Here is a 16,916-nt window from a genome sequence, read left to right as displayed (position 1 = left end):
TAATAATATGGATCACGAAAGGCGAAGAAAGAAAAAAATAATAATTTTCTACCTTTGCTCGGCACGTCGGTGCCTATCGGGAAGAGCAAGCCAGAAGGCGTTCGATGTCGGCGTGGTCACGTGTTCAAATATGGCACTGTCCATGCAAAGGCCCCTCTAAGCGGTCTATAACATAGAGTTTCCGACAAACAGAGGAAACTGAGGCGCGGAAAGCAATAAGAATCGGCGAACGTGGAAGTATTTATATTGCGAGTTGTTGCACTTAAAAGCGAATATTTTTTTTTTAAAAACGAACGATTTGCACAGTCACAAAGCCGCTCGAAGCCAGAAGAACGATGTTCAGGCAAATTAATGCAACTAACCATCATTTCCGTGCTGCCTGAACCACCATGCTTGCAGCTCTCGTACCCACTGGTACCAGAGCGAGCTCTAGTGAATTCTTGTAGTAAACTTTACGGTACATACATCACACACAAAATAATGCACCTCGTACAGCGCTGGGTGCGCATTAATTCGCAAATATTTCAAAGAGGAACATTTTCGAAGCTGCGTTGGCCTGGAATCGTGCAGTGCCATCGACGCGCTTGGCGAGTAAATTCTGCCCGTTATTCCGACGCCCGTTATTCCACAAGCCTGTTGGATTGTTAACGGTATAGAAAACGCCACCACCGCGATGTTTGTGATGGCGTTCTCAATAAAAGCGTTCCCAGTTGACAAGGTCGTCCTACACAGGCGCCCAGTCCGGTGGTACCTTATTGTGCCTTCGAAAGCAACCCTTCGAAAGTACGCAAGACTTCAGATAATCTTTTTTTCTTTGTCGATTTTAACAGTTGTGTGTCGCACAGTGGCGATTCTATTCTTCTGAATGTGCGGGGACGTAACATCATGATCATGTCGTAGGGGACGCTGTGGAGCCTTTCCACCGGAAGATATCTAATACCATGATAAGCTATCGTGGAATCTCCACAGTCTCTGGCTGTTTAAAATGACAACGAGTTGGCTATCCAAGGGGCGCCAATGAGGTTTAATTTTTGTTACGCACGCACTGTAGGTAAAAGGGATGAATACATCTTTCCTGCATACATTGATTTACTCTTAACGAGTGTCACTTTGAAAAAAATCAACAAAAAAGATTGTGTACATTACATAACGGCCATCTTTAAGCTCTAATTCAGGACTCCTTGGCCAAAAAAAAGCATTGAACTGGCATTGGTCACACTGTTCTATGCAGTAGGGATGAAAAAACAACTGATTGTTACGCTATTTTTGCGATGACATCGCTGCAAGCTAAGCACGTCGTGAGTATGTTGCATCAGGATCCTTCAATACTTTGTTAAAAATTATTCTTATCAGCGCACACAAATCTGAACGAAAACAGAGAAACTCCCATTCATCTGCTCACGTATGAAAACAAAAAAAAGTTCACCACGTAGGATTATAAATAATGCGCAAACAGCCGAAAGAAAAAATAAAGAAAACATGCGTCGGCCGGGAATCGAACCCGGGCCACCCGCGTGGCAGGCGAGTATTCTACCACTGAACCACCGACGCCGACAGATACGAGCATTCCACGTCTTCACGGAAGGCGTCATAATTTGTTGCCCAGTGACTTGACCCGATTGGCTCATGCTTGTGAAACCGGCGACTTCGGGCTCGAAGAAAGTATGTCTACGTTGCCGTTTCTTAAATTAAAATGTCCAAGCTCAAATAATTTCGTTCATCACGTAAGCATGGGAAGTTTGTAAACGTGTTAATACAATACTATATCACTAAAAGCATGCGTGCTGACCTAGAATACTACAGTCCTATCACTTCAGTCTGCATTTTTACAATTTATTCATATTCAAGGCCCGCAAAACATGCATGTAGTACATAAAGGCTGAGAACAGTCGTCATAGATTGGTTGTCATTCGGCTATTAGGACGACCACACATATGAGGCGCTCAGGTCTCGTGTGTGGCCTGCACATGCATGTTGGAGTGCGCCTCGGACTATATGGTTTAGTTAACTCTGCGTCGATGATTCAACTGCGTCGAGTCTACTCTGCGTCAGTTCGGTTCAGCTCCGCTCTTGAGCTTGTCGCACTCCTTCTTAGTTTTACAACCGTTATGTAAAAATGAGGAGCCGTCGCGGCTTTCAGGTGAACTTACCATTCTCAAAATATTTCATTTGAATAAACATAAAGATGGCAACCTTTGTGTGACGAGTACCGTGCGTGAACCTATTCGCATCGCGTTTCTATGGGGGAAAAATAGACTCCGCGAAAAAAATTCCGGGCAGATAAATATGTGTGTTGAACAATGCATTGATTGTGGTGGGGTAGACTGTCTGTCTATATGACGCATGGGCTGAGCGAGAACGGAGTCTTTGTTGTGCGAGTCCTTCCCGAAGGAATTCTTGCGAAGGCCGATATTTGTGCTGCGAGCATAGAAGAAACCGAAAAACAGGAGACTGAATATGTGCGTGACACTTCAATCTAGCGTTCTATAAAGACCGCGAGAGAAATATGAAAGCTCCTGCGACGAAGAACAGTAAAAGACCATTGGAATCAGAATTAATGCACAGTACTGAAGCCACTCTATACATTTTCTCGTTCACCCACTCCCACGACAGCCATACTATACCCATCCATGATGGCCTGATCATTGCAGATGGTGAACTGCTCACCAAATTCACTTCAGGTACTGCAGAATATCCTCTCAGGAAATGTCTTTTTGTTGTTGTTGTTGTTGTGGACCACATGACATAGCACATGGCCTAACTTAGCATGCGGGATGTTGTGTATGTCTTCAAGGAATGCTTGTTCCGTCTTGTAACTGTAGAAAAAGCGCGTGATGACCTCCCAAGATTTTTAGATTACGAGTTATAGTTTATGCAATGACGTGTTCGTTGGCGTTATGCTCCGCGGGGAAAGAAGGCACTGTGGCCAAATTGAACAATTCGTATCTGCGGGGTATCCGCATGATTACCTAAGATCTATGTTGTGAAAAAAAAAAAAACACTAAGTCAACCAGGAAAGCCGGCAGCGCTAATGCAAACGCCTGCGGCACTGCGGAAGCACAAGACACAAGAGGTGAGATCATTATTTGCATCATGCAGATCACCCGCAACGTTAAGCTCATTGGCGAACGAGTTGGAATGAAAGTTGCGTTTTCGGCACCTGGTAAACTTACAAAAATGTGCCGACAGGTGAATGGTCCTAGACGAAGGTGCACCACTAAGCACAAAGACAGGTTCGTGCCGTGTGTGTGTTGATAGTGTTGTCTATACTGTGTTAAGTTATCGTGCAATAGTGAGTATTTCGGGCAATCTGGGCGTTGTCTGAACGAACGTCTTCGCGAACACAGATATAATGTTGAAAGCGCTGTCATGCAGTGGGCACCTAGGGGTGCATTGTCGCGATTGTGACGGTCCTCCTCGGTTTGATAAAGGGCATGTAATCGCAAAAAAGGAAAAAAAGACCCACGTAAGAAACCATCTAAGCACAAGAGATATTAAAAAGGGGCGACAAGTGCGAAAGCGTTGCATCGCCGACATTTTGAAAGAAGGCGTGCGAATTTTTATCCTCAAATAAGTGATACGTGCATATATAGTTTTGTCTGCGGCTGATCACCTTTTCGTGCCTCCCCTGCGTGTCCTTTGAACTTGTTCCTGGTCATGTGCATTTATAGCAGTGCGCAGGAAAATAAAGTTCAGTTGTTAGCTCACCGCTGTATGTATCCGCTTTCTTGTCCCCGTTTAATATGCTGAAATATACGTCAATAATGTTTAAGTCCGCGCTTCTGATGTTGCAAGACGGCCTTCGCGCTGCTTTTAGCGCCTGTGTAGTCACGGATTTACGAATGCAGCACAATGTGCTAAGAAAGATGTCGCCTTCCTTGCCACGTACAACAAAACAAGAAGAAATATTCAGTAAACCTCCAGTGAGCGCCACATACAGTAAAACGGCCACAAACCAAGCGTTGCTCACCGTGTCCCGTTCGGACAAGCTTTGGCATTGAGGGATTCACGATTACTCGAGATAGACCGTGCTTTAAAAGCTGTTTGTTGTAGGGCGCCTTTTTCCCCACTGACATACGATTCTGCCGACAGCTTAACACACGCGGTTCGCCGTAATCTAACACGCACATAACCATTACGAGATGTTTTATGCAGATCATCTGCTTAAAGTCCAACTACGGCGATTTTTTTTATCTGAGCGGCTATCGATGAAATTCGCTGGGTACGTTCCTTTGAACACTTCCGTCGCGTCCTCAAAAAAGCAGGTTTGAGAGTGGCGCAGATTGCTTACAAATGAATTTAATTAATTGCCTCGAACTTACCTCTTGCTCATTTACCGGCCACATTGTGTATGACGGCGGGAGTGTTCCATGCAGAGCATGCCGGGATCATGCAGACGACAGCGACGAGAGCGTCGAGGAGTCGACAATCGTGAGAAGTTGCTGTTGCGAAAAGTTGCGTTCTCTGTAGACGGGCAGGCGATGGGACGCAAGTGGTGTTGCTTTGTTGGCTGCGCGAACTTCAGCCCTCGACATCCGCACGCACAGTTTGTGCGGATGCCGATCGCGTTCAGCCGAGGTTAAGCCTATATGTGACAGTCGCGCAGTTCATGCGTCCACTGCTGGCGGACCTGAGCGACTGACCTGAAGCTGATTAGGCCAACAGGATAACGAAAACTCCTTCTGTAGTTCAGTATTGACCATGCGCATTTGAAATAAACCATTGCTCATTTTGTACATTGTACACATAAAAAAACGAGAAGCGACGACATGGAGCCGCATCGACATCGGTACGTTGCAGTTTTCGACGGAACGCTGCCATCCGCACACACCGGCAGTTCCCTATAAGTTAAATGCGATTACGAACATGGGTGTACATTCACGTATTGTCATGCCGACTCGTTATTTAGCTTCCGAAGTGCACTGCTTGCCTCTTATCCCAAATGGGTATAGCAAGCGTATAGGCCTCTTCAATACCGCAGCGCGAACAGCCGCCTCGTTCAGCTGCCAACGGTATCAATACTGGCATCGCCGGTTCCGGGATAAAACTACGCGTTCTCTAAATGAACGATCATACGCACAAAGTCCTCATCTGTGTCTACTTTACGGAACATATTCTGGGCACGAACAGAATACGAAGAATGATAAATAGGCAGCATAATAATGCTCCCGTACTGCGGTCTCACACTTTTAGTTTTCGAAGGTGTGTGGTCGCTCACACTAGCGCAATTCGGAGTGATGCAACGGTCATTGCATACACAATATCTACCTATTTTGATATGTTCTGACAATATTTGATGCGAACGATGAGCCGCTATAGCATTATGTATTTCAAGCGAACGACGAATGGTCGCTGTACCTGTCGATGTAAACAAACGCACCGGTCGGTGCTTAGGACTGTCAGCGGAGTTCTTGCAGGATACAACTGCGGAAAGTCGCACTCCACAACGTACAGTGAGAGTGCGAAGCACTTCCCTGAGAAGGGGCAGAACACATAATATAGCAAGCAGCACGTATAAAATCAGTGGTTAGGGCTACCTTGGTCTCATGTTTCAGCACGATATGTAGCGCATGGGCGCTGGCTCCCGTGGTGGCGGGTCGAATGTGAACGGCGATTCGTGGCTATTGAATTCGTCAGAAACATAACCGTCAATATCGGACAGATCCGAAGAATTGGCTCACCTGACATTGTCACCCGAAGGTCCGGCTTGGTGTCGAATCTGCTGAGCGTCTGCTATTCGCTGGTTTCGTTCGCCCTGCGGGCGAAACCGGCATGCCTTGCGCGCCCGCCCCGTTGGGACACTCATGATGTCACACGAAGAGGTTCGCTCGGCAGCTTGTTCAGGTTTCGTTTTCGTTTTGGCGCTTTTTCGCTTATTTATGATTATTTTCCAATGTGCGGAACAATTCTGCTATCAGCCGCGTGACAGGGGAGCCTGGGAACCTAAATATTCCATTACCTTGACATGTTCAAAAAATCACCGGAGTTCCCTTTAACAGCCGCAGTGCACAGTGCTTAAATATAATACTACCGCCACGTTTAATAAATCCGCGCGCATCAGTATAGTGCAGTGAAACGAGTTTACAGAATTAGTACATTCGAGGGCGATCCACCTGTTTTTAAGAACTAATTACTTTACTCACACCTCCACCGTGTTTTACGTTCGATTCCCATATACATTAGCGCCCCTAATATGTTTTTCCTTTGTTTTCATTTTTATCACTACTGTTCTTAGTCATGCACATGGCCCCCCACCTATGTAATACCCCGCAAGAGGAAGTTTAAGGGATAATAAATAATGAGGATGATGATGTATGGATTAATTATCGTAAAACATACGCACAAATTCAGTTATTATTGCGATAGCAATTTTAAGGGCACTCCAGGCGCATTCCTGCTGTCGCCGTCATCGCCGCCGGGAGGTTCCGTATAAAGTACAAGGGCAATAAAATGGTCACCGTGTGCCGTATGCCGTATGTGCGGGTGAAAGCTTGCGAGGGTGAGTCGGCGATCGCGGTTCAATCTCGTGCATGCAAGGGAAAGAAGCGGGGCTGAAGCGCGCCGTCTTGTGTCGCCCGCCAAACTCTGGGGGGATGGTAGGGAGGGCCGGGGCGCGTTCTACTCCGGGCGACCTGAGCAGCCGGGCCCGCCCGCCCGGGCCGCTGTATCTTGAAAGCCATCTGCGACGGGGCCAGAGTGCACCGCGCGCTCTGTTCCTGCGTCTTAGTTCGCGCTGATGCGAGGATAGCAGCAGGAAGATAAATCCGCTCGCTGCTGCTGTCGTGCTTCCTCACCCCAGCGTTTTAACATTGAGTTTCCACGATGCGCTTGTCCTTGTCGCCCTTTTGTGCCCCGTGTCTACTGTTGCGCTAGTCGCTTCAGTATGGAATACCAACTAGCCCGTCTCACACCCTGCTTCCGCGATCATCGAGTGAGATGTGTTCATGTTTGCTTGTGTGGGTGACATCGTGCTTGTTAATTTAGTATACCTATGTTTACACGTTTATACGGCCGATAAAACTACTGTCCTTAATTCGTACAGCTGTCCGCTAATTTGCTATCGCAATCCATGCTTCGCCTTCCGGGCGAAACTGCGACTTTTTGTTAGAGCCTACTTCACCTGGTGAAGCATTTGAAGTATTCAGTGGATTAAAAATGCTAATGCTAGTCTTGATTGCAATGATTGCAATAGAATAAATGTAGTTGCTCGCGAAATTTTTGACGCTTTTTCTCACGTCATTAATCTCATTTGTAATTGTCGCGATGTGCGTACTGCCCTCAAACGAGTGGAGGTTGCTCAATTTTTCAATAAAGTAGTTCAAATATTCTAAAGAAATACCCCCCCCCCCCCCACCCATAACCACCATGGCATTTTCCAGTAAGGTGACTGAAAAGCTGAATTTGAGTAGACTTAGGACTAATTTATGAAAATTTTCCTTTAGTTAGCCAGTACCTGGACTTTCAACCAAACTACTGAAGTATACGTATACCTTACAATATAACCTGTTCTTCAGCTAGTTGGATGATACTTGATATAGCAATAGCAGCGGATTGAATACTGACACACCGACCACAAGACAGCACATGACGAGTACTATTTGTTATTAGGTCTGTACGTGTTGCCATATTCATTGGTTTGCGGAATAAAGTGAATTATTGCGCTTAGACTTATGATGATTTATGCAGTATCAGTAAACATTTCACCCGTCACCGGTCACGAGGCATCGTTATACACCCAATGTTAGAGATATCGCCACTAGCTTTAGCGCTCGTCTTCGCTGCATTCTGTATAATTCACAGCTGCGCACGAACGCTAACACCATGCACGTGTGTGAAACCACCCATTGTGCGGTGATTCCTCACATTTACTTTACAAAATTCTTTATTGGAAGTCTATAGACATTTGTCTATGAAGTCTATAGACTGTCTATAGACTTATGGCCAAACACTTTTTACAGACTAGTCTATAAATAGTCTGGGTCTATAGACTGTCTATAGAAAGTCTATACACAGTCGATTGACTTATGGCCATATACTTTTTATAGACTAGTCTATAGAAAGTCTTGGTCTATAGACTGTCTATAGACTTTCTATATATTGACGAAAACACGTTTGCAGACAAATGTCTTCAGAATGTCTATAGACAAAAGTGTATAGGCTTATACAGTTCTACTTTTGTAGACTGAAGTATATAGAATGTCTTTAGATAAATATCTATATGCTGTCTATGGAGAAATGTCTATAGACTGTCTATAGACATTTCTTTAGACTTGTCTATAGACTTACGGCCATACACTTTTATAGATTTGTCTATAAAATGCATGAGTCTACAGGCACTGGCCTTAGGCAAAAGGCCTAAGGGATGGAAACCACCGACGGAGCGCAACATCACTGTCTGCACCAGAGACGGTCGCACAATCCCCAGGGTCGACTCCATCCGAGTATTGGGAATGATAATCGAGGCGGGCGGATCAGACATCCAAACGGTCCACAAGCTGACGACAAAGATGGACAACGCGATACGACTCGTACGCAGCGTGGCCAACCATCACCACGGCCTCAAAGAAGACAATCTGCTACGTCTCGTACAGGCGTTCGCCCTATGTGAATTTACCTACGTCGCAACAATGCACAAATGGAAACAATAGGAGCGTGACACGCTCAATGCACTCATCCGAAAGGGAGTGAAGGGGGCCCTCGGGCTCCCGATCACGACGCCGACGTATCGACTCCTCGAGCTCGGGGTACAAAATACGCTCGAAGAGATCGCTGAGGCTGAAGAGAGAGTGAAGATAATACGACTAACGATGGACAAGACTGGCTGTCACATCTTGCGCGAGCTCGGCTGCTTCCCACCGAACAACCAGGATCCACCGGAGTTTACGCTTGTTCCCCGCGAGCTCCACGACCTAATCACAATCGCACCCATTCCGCGAAACGTACATCCAGAAGACAATGAAGGCAGCCGCCTAGCACGGGCCACCGCGTTCCTCAAACGCGTAAACAAGAAAGCGGACCACGTCGCTTTCGTGAAGGCCACCGTCTATCGTTGCAACCGAGCCTTCGCCGCGGTAGCGGTCTCGTCTTCGCAACGGACTTCAAACGCAGCCACGGTACGCACACGGGACCCCGAGGTGGCGGAGCAAATGGCGAAAGCCCTGGCAATGCTCGACGATAAGCGAAAGACAATATTCAGCGACTCGAGACCGGCCATCAGAGCGTTCGAGAGAGGAGTCTTCTCCGACCAGGCGTTACGCGTCCTCCGCGGTGCTGATCTGAGCACCCTCAAACACCTCATCGTCATCTGGTTTCCCGCCCACCTAGGTCGGATCCCGGGCGCTCCACCCTACCTCAACGAGACAGCCCACGACGCTGCGCGCGCGCTTACCGACCGCGCCGTCACCCTCGGGCAACCGCGCCTCGATGAGTTGGAGGCGAACAGGGAGGCCCCAGTAACGTACAATGAAATCACCAAACACTTTTACTTGGGCCGACGTCTCTTTCCGCCCCCGCACCCAAAACTAAACAGGCCGCAGGCGCTAACGCTACGCTTGTTACAGACACACACTTATCCAAACCCCGCCACCTTACACATCATCTACCCGGACGTCTACCCCGACGATGCGTGCCACTCGTGTGGGGTCACGGTGACACTCGCACACGTGCTCTGGGAGGGCAGAAACGCTCCGCCCGACTCTTCCTCCGACAAGTGGGAGAAAACCATACGAAGCCCGCTCCTACAAGACCAGCAATGGCCCGTCCGGCAGGCTCGCGCAGCGGCCGCCAGGTACTCCCTGTCGGTCGCTACGTGGGAGACGTCCACTGCGCGCTGACGTGCGTCCTGCAGGACTTTCATTAATGTTTTCTTAATCAAATCAAATCTACAGACACTCTATAGACTGTCTATAGACTAATAAAAATTCACGTTTGTAGACAAATGTCTGCAGAATATCTATACACAAAAGTGTATATAGGATTACACGTTCTACTTTTGTAGACTGAAGTCTATGGAATGGGTACAGACAAACGTCTAAAGATAGTCTAAAGACATTTGATTATAGACATTTTATAGACTTCAGTCTACAAAAATAGATCTCTGTAGATAGTTTTACTTTTGTAGACTGAAATTTATAAAATGTCTGTAAGTAAATGTCTATAGACAATCTATAGAATGTCCAGAGACTTCAGTCTGCAAAAATAGAATTGTATACAGTAGTTCTACTTTTGTACTGAAATCTATAAAATGTCTATAAGCAAATAGACATCCAATAGACTTCAATCTACAAAAGTAGAGCTATATAAAGTTTTACTTTTGCAGACTCAAGTCTAAAAAATGTCTAAGCAAATGTCTATATACTATCTATAGACATTCTATAGATTTCAGCCTACAAAAGTAGAACTGTATATTCCTATACACTTTTCTCTATAGACATTCTGCAGACATTTGTCTGCAAACATGAATTTTCATTAATCTATCGACAGTTTATAGAGTGTCTATAGACTCCCACATTTTATAGATTAGTCTACAAAATGTGTACGGCCATAGGTCCATAGACTGTCTGTAGACAATTCCTGCGGATCAGTCTATAGCTAATCCATAGGCTTTAGCCTTACACTATTTGTCGATTATTGTCAATACAGGGTGTCCAAGCTAACATAAGTTCAGTGAAGTTGTTCAACGAAGAATAATGTAAAAAAAGACGGTGCAGTAGGATCCGAATTTAAGACTTATGGTGTTCACCCGTCAGAGAACTGACCTGTAGGTATTCTTATAATAGTATAACTTGCACCGTGTTCTTTTCAAATCTTGTATTTTCATTGCCCAGATTGGCTAAAGTAGCCGGGATCGACACCCTGTATACCAGCAATATAAACCATACATTTTGCCAAATTCGTTTTGATTATATTAAGCACTCGCTGCGGGGGTTGTTATTGAGCAGGCGATTGGAAATGCCTAGAAATAGGTACTGCATCCAGCATGCATATGGGAACGTACCCAGGGAACTGTACATAGAAAATCATGCATGCGGATGGAAGCGGTCGAAAAATCTAAGATGCATGTAGCCGTGAATCTTTATGGAAGACTGCATGAGTATTTGTGCGCGAGCACATTTAAGAAATATTACAGTTGCATGCAATGCATCTGGTTGAACGAATTCTGCCAGCTATCTGCTATCTAAAAGTTAGTTTACATTTCTGTTTACATATGGCGGCAAAATATTTTGAATATGTATCATGTATGTTCACGTGTTGCTTCTCATCTGCACTTATACATTAATGTGGATGGCTTAATAGTGCTCCTGAACCAGCTGCACCCTCATATGTTGCATAAACAGAAAAAAAAATTGAAGCATATCTACTAGTGCTGAATCATGCAATGAAAAAAAGAAATCAAGTGCACCGGCATTGAATTACCTCTTCTTTTTGCGCGGTATATTAATTTTCTTAAAATGCAGCTATGATCGCAAGAGACTATTTACAGATTTACAGACTACTTCCCCTCGGCAAGCAAGGCCGCCAGGCCGGCCTTGACCTTCGTGTCATATGTCCCAAAGAAGCTGCAAGTGTATGCTGCAAATAAGTAGACGCAACATTGTGAGACAAAAATAACAATTGTGTATTCTTTGTAAGTTCATCAAGCACCTTCATATGTTTACTGAAACCACTTAAGCGAATACTCAACGCGGTTAAGGTATGAGTAATGGCTGCTTGTGAATACAAATCAGTACTATAATGAAATGTTTCATTTTATGGCATGATGAACAATTAAACAGTCCCAACTGCTGCTGGTGCTACAGCAACAGTATGTTGCTTTTAAAACAAGTTCATATATGACACATCATTGTAATTATCCCAAATGATCTCTATATCAATTGCTGAAACAAGATTGGAGAGTTATTGGACTGTCTGTGCATTTTTGGCTGCTAATTAAATATGCCCGCGCATAGGGATATGCTCAGAAGAGTGACTGGAGTATTCACAGCATCATGCCAAAGAGTGTAATTTACTTTCCTTAATAATTTACTTTCCTCTCCTTAATACACATTTGAATGTATTTCTCATACTCTTAAATGAACGGCTCATTGGCCATAACTTCAACAGAAGGCAGATGGATTGATTGTATTGATAAGGTCTCTTAGTTTCTTACAGATAATGAGGCCTTTTGGGCATGCTAACACGGTCGAAAGTAAGGTATACCACATGAGCACCCGAAATACCAAGCGAGCACTTTGTGTCAAGGCACGACAGATATGCACCTCCTCGGAAACAAAACTGAAACTATATCGAATGAATGCTATCAAAGTAAATAATTTAAGGTGCTCTCAAAGATGAAACATTTTTCTAGGATTTCGAGGTTCAGGACTTTGGGCTAACGCAAAAAAAAATTGAGTGAAAAATGTCATGTCAGTATGCTTGACTTTCATTTTTTTTTTTCAATAAATGGGACCAATTTGCTGAACTTTTTATGAGGTGAAACGTTTTAAAAATTTAAAGAACAGATACATTCTGTGGAAACATTTTATGACATAAAACAAGACAGCATAACAATGTGGTCATTTTAAAATGCCCCGATCTTTTAACAAGCCTTCCCTGGCTGTTTTCATGAAGATACCCTGGCAATCTATGACACCCGCAGCTTAAATACAATAAAAAAATATTGTGGTTTAATGTTTGCCAAGTACTGCCAGTCTAGAATATTTAGATAAAGCGAATAACACGTCAGTCACTTGACATGCAGTATTAGATTCAACTGAATTGAATCCCTTGTTTAATAAAGCTGACAAGGGCTTAGGCAAGTTCGTAATTGATGGCCACACGAGCACAGCACGGAAGACAAGGACACAGACATACACACGTAAAGCAAATGCAACAATGCGAGGGAAAACTACTCAATTAGTTATTTTTACGGTTCAATAGTAGTTTTACATATAAATTGGTCTCATCACATATGTCTCTAGTTAACTTGGTTTACCTCTGACTAAATACTACATGGCAATGTGAATCAGTACCGTTGTGATGTTTCATCTCGTTACAGTATGAACGTATCAAGATAGGTTCAAGATAGGTATCAAGATAGGTTCATGTCACGCATAGTTTACTTATCAAAATAATACACAAATGCGATAATCCCAAACGATCCCTATAATAATAATTGCTGAAACAAAGATACCTGGCTGGACTGTGCACATTTTTCGGGTGTTAATGCAATATACCCGTGCCCAACGAACATGCTGAGAATAGTGACTGCAATTTTGAACAATCACGTTAAGAATTACAATTTATTTCCGCTTAGAACAGTTTGCAATGACCCTTTTCTGATAATCCGAGATGAATACATTTGCCACACTTTCAGTAGAATGCCCATTAATGGGGGTGGGGGGGGGGGGTATTGATAAGGTTACTTATCAGCTAAAACATGTTACGATTTCTTAGGTGTGTTGATAAGGATAGAACAAGTCCAATGTCTACTAAATGATTTTAATAATCTGTGCGTTATCTACTAAGAAAAGACCACCAAATGGATAATCTGGCTCTCTTTTTCTTTTGTACAGCGCATGTAGTATACAGTCTGTCCAAGACCACGGCACTAAATGCAACAGTAATGAAAACTGTAACACTTACTACGTACGACAAGGACTTCATACCATGCACGATAAGCACAATGCGAATCTGCGCCAGCAGCTGCTTAGTGATTAACAACGCGTAAACAGCATTACGCCAAAGCATCCAATGGCGCTTAACGCTTTTCAAATAGCCCGAAAGATAACTTATGCTGCTAAACTGTTTATAAAAGAGACAAAAAGAAAGAAATCTTCCAACTATTGTCAAGCGCAATGCCTTCAGTTTAAAACGTGTAAAGGTGCTTCTCCGAGCGACTAATTTATTGTACTCTAATTTTTTCGGCTAAGTTGCGAAGCTGCGAGTGACTGAGCTCATAGCAGGTTTCATTCTCCAAAAGCGTTTGTGGTTGCATATACTTAGATTGGGTGAATCTAGATATTTATTCAAGTCTCGTGTTTTGCTTGCGGTAACTTCTCAAAATTATTGCGATTGGTTGCCAGGAACCTTAAAAATACTGCTACTATTAAACTATACGAAAACGTAAGCGCACACACTGCTGATGCATGCCCCGCAAACACGGCCTTTCATCCGAGTGCGCTATCATTTATTCAACTATACGTCTCTGTTTGAAAATTCTTCATGCTAACACAATTTCGAGCTAACACAATTTCGAGCGTCACTGGGAAAAAAAAGAAAGAAAGAAAGAAGATGGTCTACATTATATAACGGCCATCTTTAAGCTCTAATTCAGGACTCCTTGGCGAAAAAAGCATTGAACTGGCATTGGCACACTGTTCTATGCAGTAGGGATGAAAAAAAAAAGAAAAACACTGATTGTTATGCTATTTTTGCGACGACATCGCTGCAAGATAAGCACGTCGTGACAATGTTGCAGCAGGATCCTTCAATACTTTGCTAAAAATTACTGTTATCAGCGGACATAAATTTATTTACGTATCCTTTAATGCTTCCAAAAAACACCAAGAGTAGATGATACAACCAAACTTCGAAGTTTGTACATAATCTGAACGAAAACAATGAAACTCCCATTGATCTGCTCACGTAAGAAAACACTCACAAAAAGAGTTCACCACGTAGGATTATGGGTATGTGCAAATAGCCGAAAGACAAACAAAACATGCGTCGGCCGGGAATCGAACCCGGGCCACCCGCGTGGCAGGCGAGTATTCTACCACTGAACCACCGACGCCTACACGCACGGGCATTTCACGTCTCCATGGAAGGCGGCGTAACTTGCTGCCAAGTCACTTGACCCGATTGGATAATTCTTGTGAAACCGGTCTCCAGTGCGAGTCGGTATAGCTGCAAGAGAGGCGACGAGGCGCTGAGCACGTGGTGCGGCCGCCCAAGTGTTGTTCCGCGCTTGCGGGTTTCACAAATAACAGGACAAGCGACATCGTCTTTAACAGTGAACAAAGCCGGAACTGATTTAACTCTGGGGTTTTACGTGCCAAAAACCACGATTTGATTATGAGACACGGCATAGTGGGGGACTCTGGATTGATTTTGACCACCATATATAGCTGATCTTTAACGTGCTCCAAATGCACGGGACACGGGCGTATTTTTTTTTGCATTTCGCCCCCAGTCGAAATGCGGTCACCGCGGCCGCAATTTGATCCTGCGACTTCGGGCTTGAAGAAAGTATGTCTACGTTGCCGTTTCTACGTTGCCATATATTTCGAGTAACTTTACCGTTATATAAAATTAACTTGAGCCGATTTAGAAATAGTCGCGCTGGCCAAAATGATGATTTTTTACATTGTGGCGCATTTGCGATTGTCGCATTTCGCCGAGCTTTTGCTTACAGAGTTAATATCTATGGGTAGCATAATGACTCTCTGGTTAGCTAGCAGATGCGGGCAATAGTCGATGACTCGCGCGATGCTGCAAGTAGGTGATGTCGTCTATCCTTGAGCGCGAATAAGACATGGAGATTATATAAAACCTCCTTGGAATAACACGTTGAAAAGCGCTGCATATTTTAACCTGTACGCGGGCTGCTAGAAAAGGCTTCATTTCTTGGGCACCGAAAAACAGTAATCGATCGCAATAAGGAAAGTGAAAAATGAATGGTGCGGATAAATTTCGAATGCAGTTTCCGGGGCACGGGACAGGTCTAGTAGAGAGAGAGAGAGACAAATGTTAATCAATATATATATATATATATATATATATATATATATATATATATATATATATATATATATATATATATATATATATATATAAACCTCACCATATATATGTATAAGCCTCACCAGTTCTTCTAATCTCACTAAGGCCGACGATATCCCAAATAAGGGGCGCTATAACGTAAAACTATTCCAAACTTTTCTATTCCAATTCTGCAATCAGCCCTACGCGATTGGTCAACAACTTTTTTGGACCACACCCACGTCACCTGCCTGTCACGCGGCGTCACAAAACCGCAGAAACTCACGGCGTCAATGTGACGTGTACGCGTTAAAGATACATTCATGCGCCGAACAAAACTGAGTTTTTGTCTGAAAAGCCGCAGGCAGCCTTGTTCCGAAAGGAATAAAAGATGGCTACCGCCGATCGCTACGGCACTGGCTACTCGCACCTCCCGGAAAGCATGGGTTTATTTGCGTGTGGTAAAACTTCTTGCTTGGCCGTGTAATGTTTTCGAGCACTGAAAAGCACAATGCAATATTTTTGTAGTGACTCTTTCCGATTTTTTCGGAGCATGGAACTTTTTGTGTGCTTTTTTTTTAATGTCGCTTGTCGTCCTGTTATTTGTGAAAAGCACAAGCGCGGAACTACACTTGGGCTGCCACACACACGTCCTCAGCGCCTCATCGCCTGTCTTGCAGCTATGCCTACTCGCACTGGAGACCGGTTTCACAAGAATCAGCCACTCGGGTCAAGTGACTGGGCAGCAAAGTATGCCGCCTTCCATGGAGATGTGGAATCCCCGTACGTGTCGGCGTCGGTGGTTCAGTGGTAGAATACTCGCCTGCCACGCGGGTGGCGCGGGTTCGATTCCCGGCCGACGCATGGTTTTTTTTCTATTGTTCTGGCCTTCTACATCTGCATGTTGGACCTCGTCGCGGACTACATGGTTTAGTTAACTGTGCGCCGACGATTCAATTGCGTCGAGTCAACTCTGCGTCAATTCGGTTCAGCTCCGCTCGTGAGCTTGTCACACTCTTTCCTATATCCCGGCCACGGCGGCCGCATTTCGATGGGGACGAAATGCGAAATTAACCGTGTACTTAGATTTAGGTGCACGTAAAAGAACCCCAGGTGGTCGAAATTTTCGCAGGGCCCCACTGCGGCGTGCCTCATAATCAGAAAGTGGTTTTGGC

General features: G+C 44.5%; 3 non-coding genes across 3 annotated transcripts; 1 reads left to right on the top strand and 2 right to left on the bottom strand.

Moving 5' to 3' along the window:
• Positions 1-1,480: 1,480 nt before the first annotated feature.
• Positions 1,481-1,551, bottom strand: TRNAG-GCC (transfer RNA glycine (anticodon GCC)). The gene has a single exon. It is a non-coding gene; the product is annotated as a tRNA-Gly (tRNA).
• Positions 1,552-14,702: 13,151 nt separating this feature from the next.
• Positions 14,703-14,773, bottom strand: TRNAG-GCC (transfer RNA glycine (anticodon GCC)). The gene has a single exon. It is a non-coding gene; the product is annotated as a tRNA-Gly (tRNA).
• A 1,761-nt stretch (positions 14,774-16,534) lies between these two features.
• Positions 16,535-16,605, top strand: TRNAG-GCC (transfer RNA glycine (anticodon GCC)). Its single transcript has one exon. It is a non-coding gene; the product is annotated as a tRNA-Gly (tRNA).
• The last annotated feature ends 311 nt before the right edge of the window (positions 16,606-16,916 follow it).

The sequence above is a fragment of the Dermacentor andersoni genome, chromosome 1, assembly GCF_023375885.2.
Source record: "Dermacentor andersoni chromosome 1, qqDerAnde1_hic_scaffold, whole genome shotgun sequence".
In the NCBI taxonomy this organism is placed as follows: Eukaryota; Metazoa; Arthropoda; class Arachnida; order Ixodida; family Ixodidae; genus Dermacentor; species Dermacentor andersoni.
The sequence above is the reverse complement of the archived record's forward strand: the minus strand, read 5'-3'. Positions and strand labels throughout refer to the sequence as shown.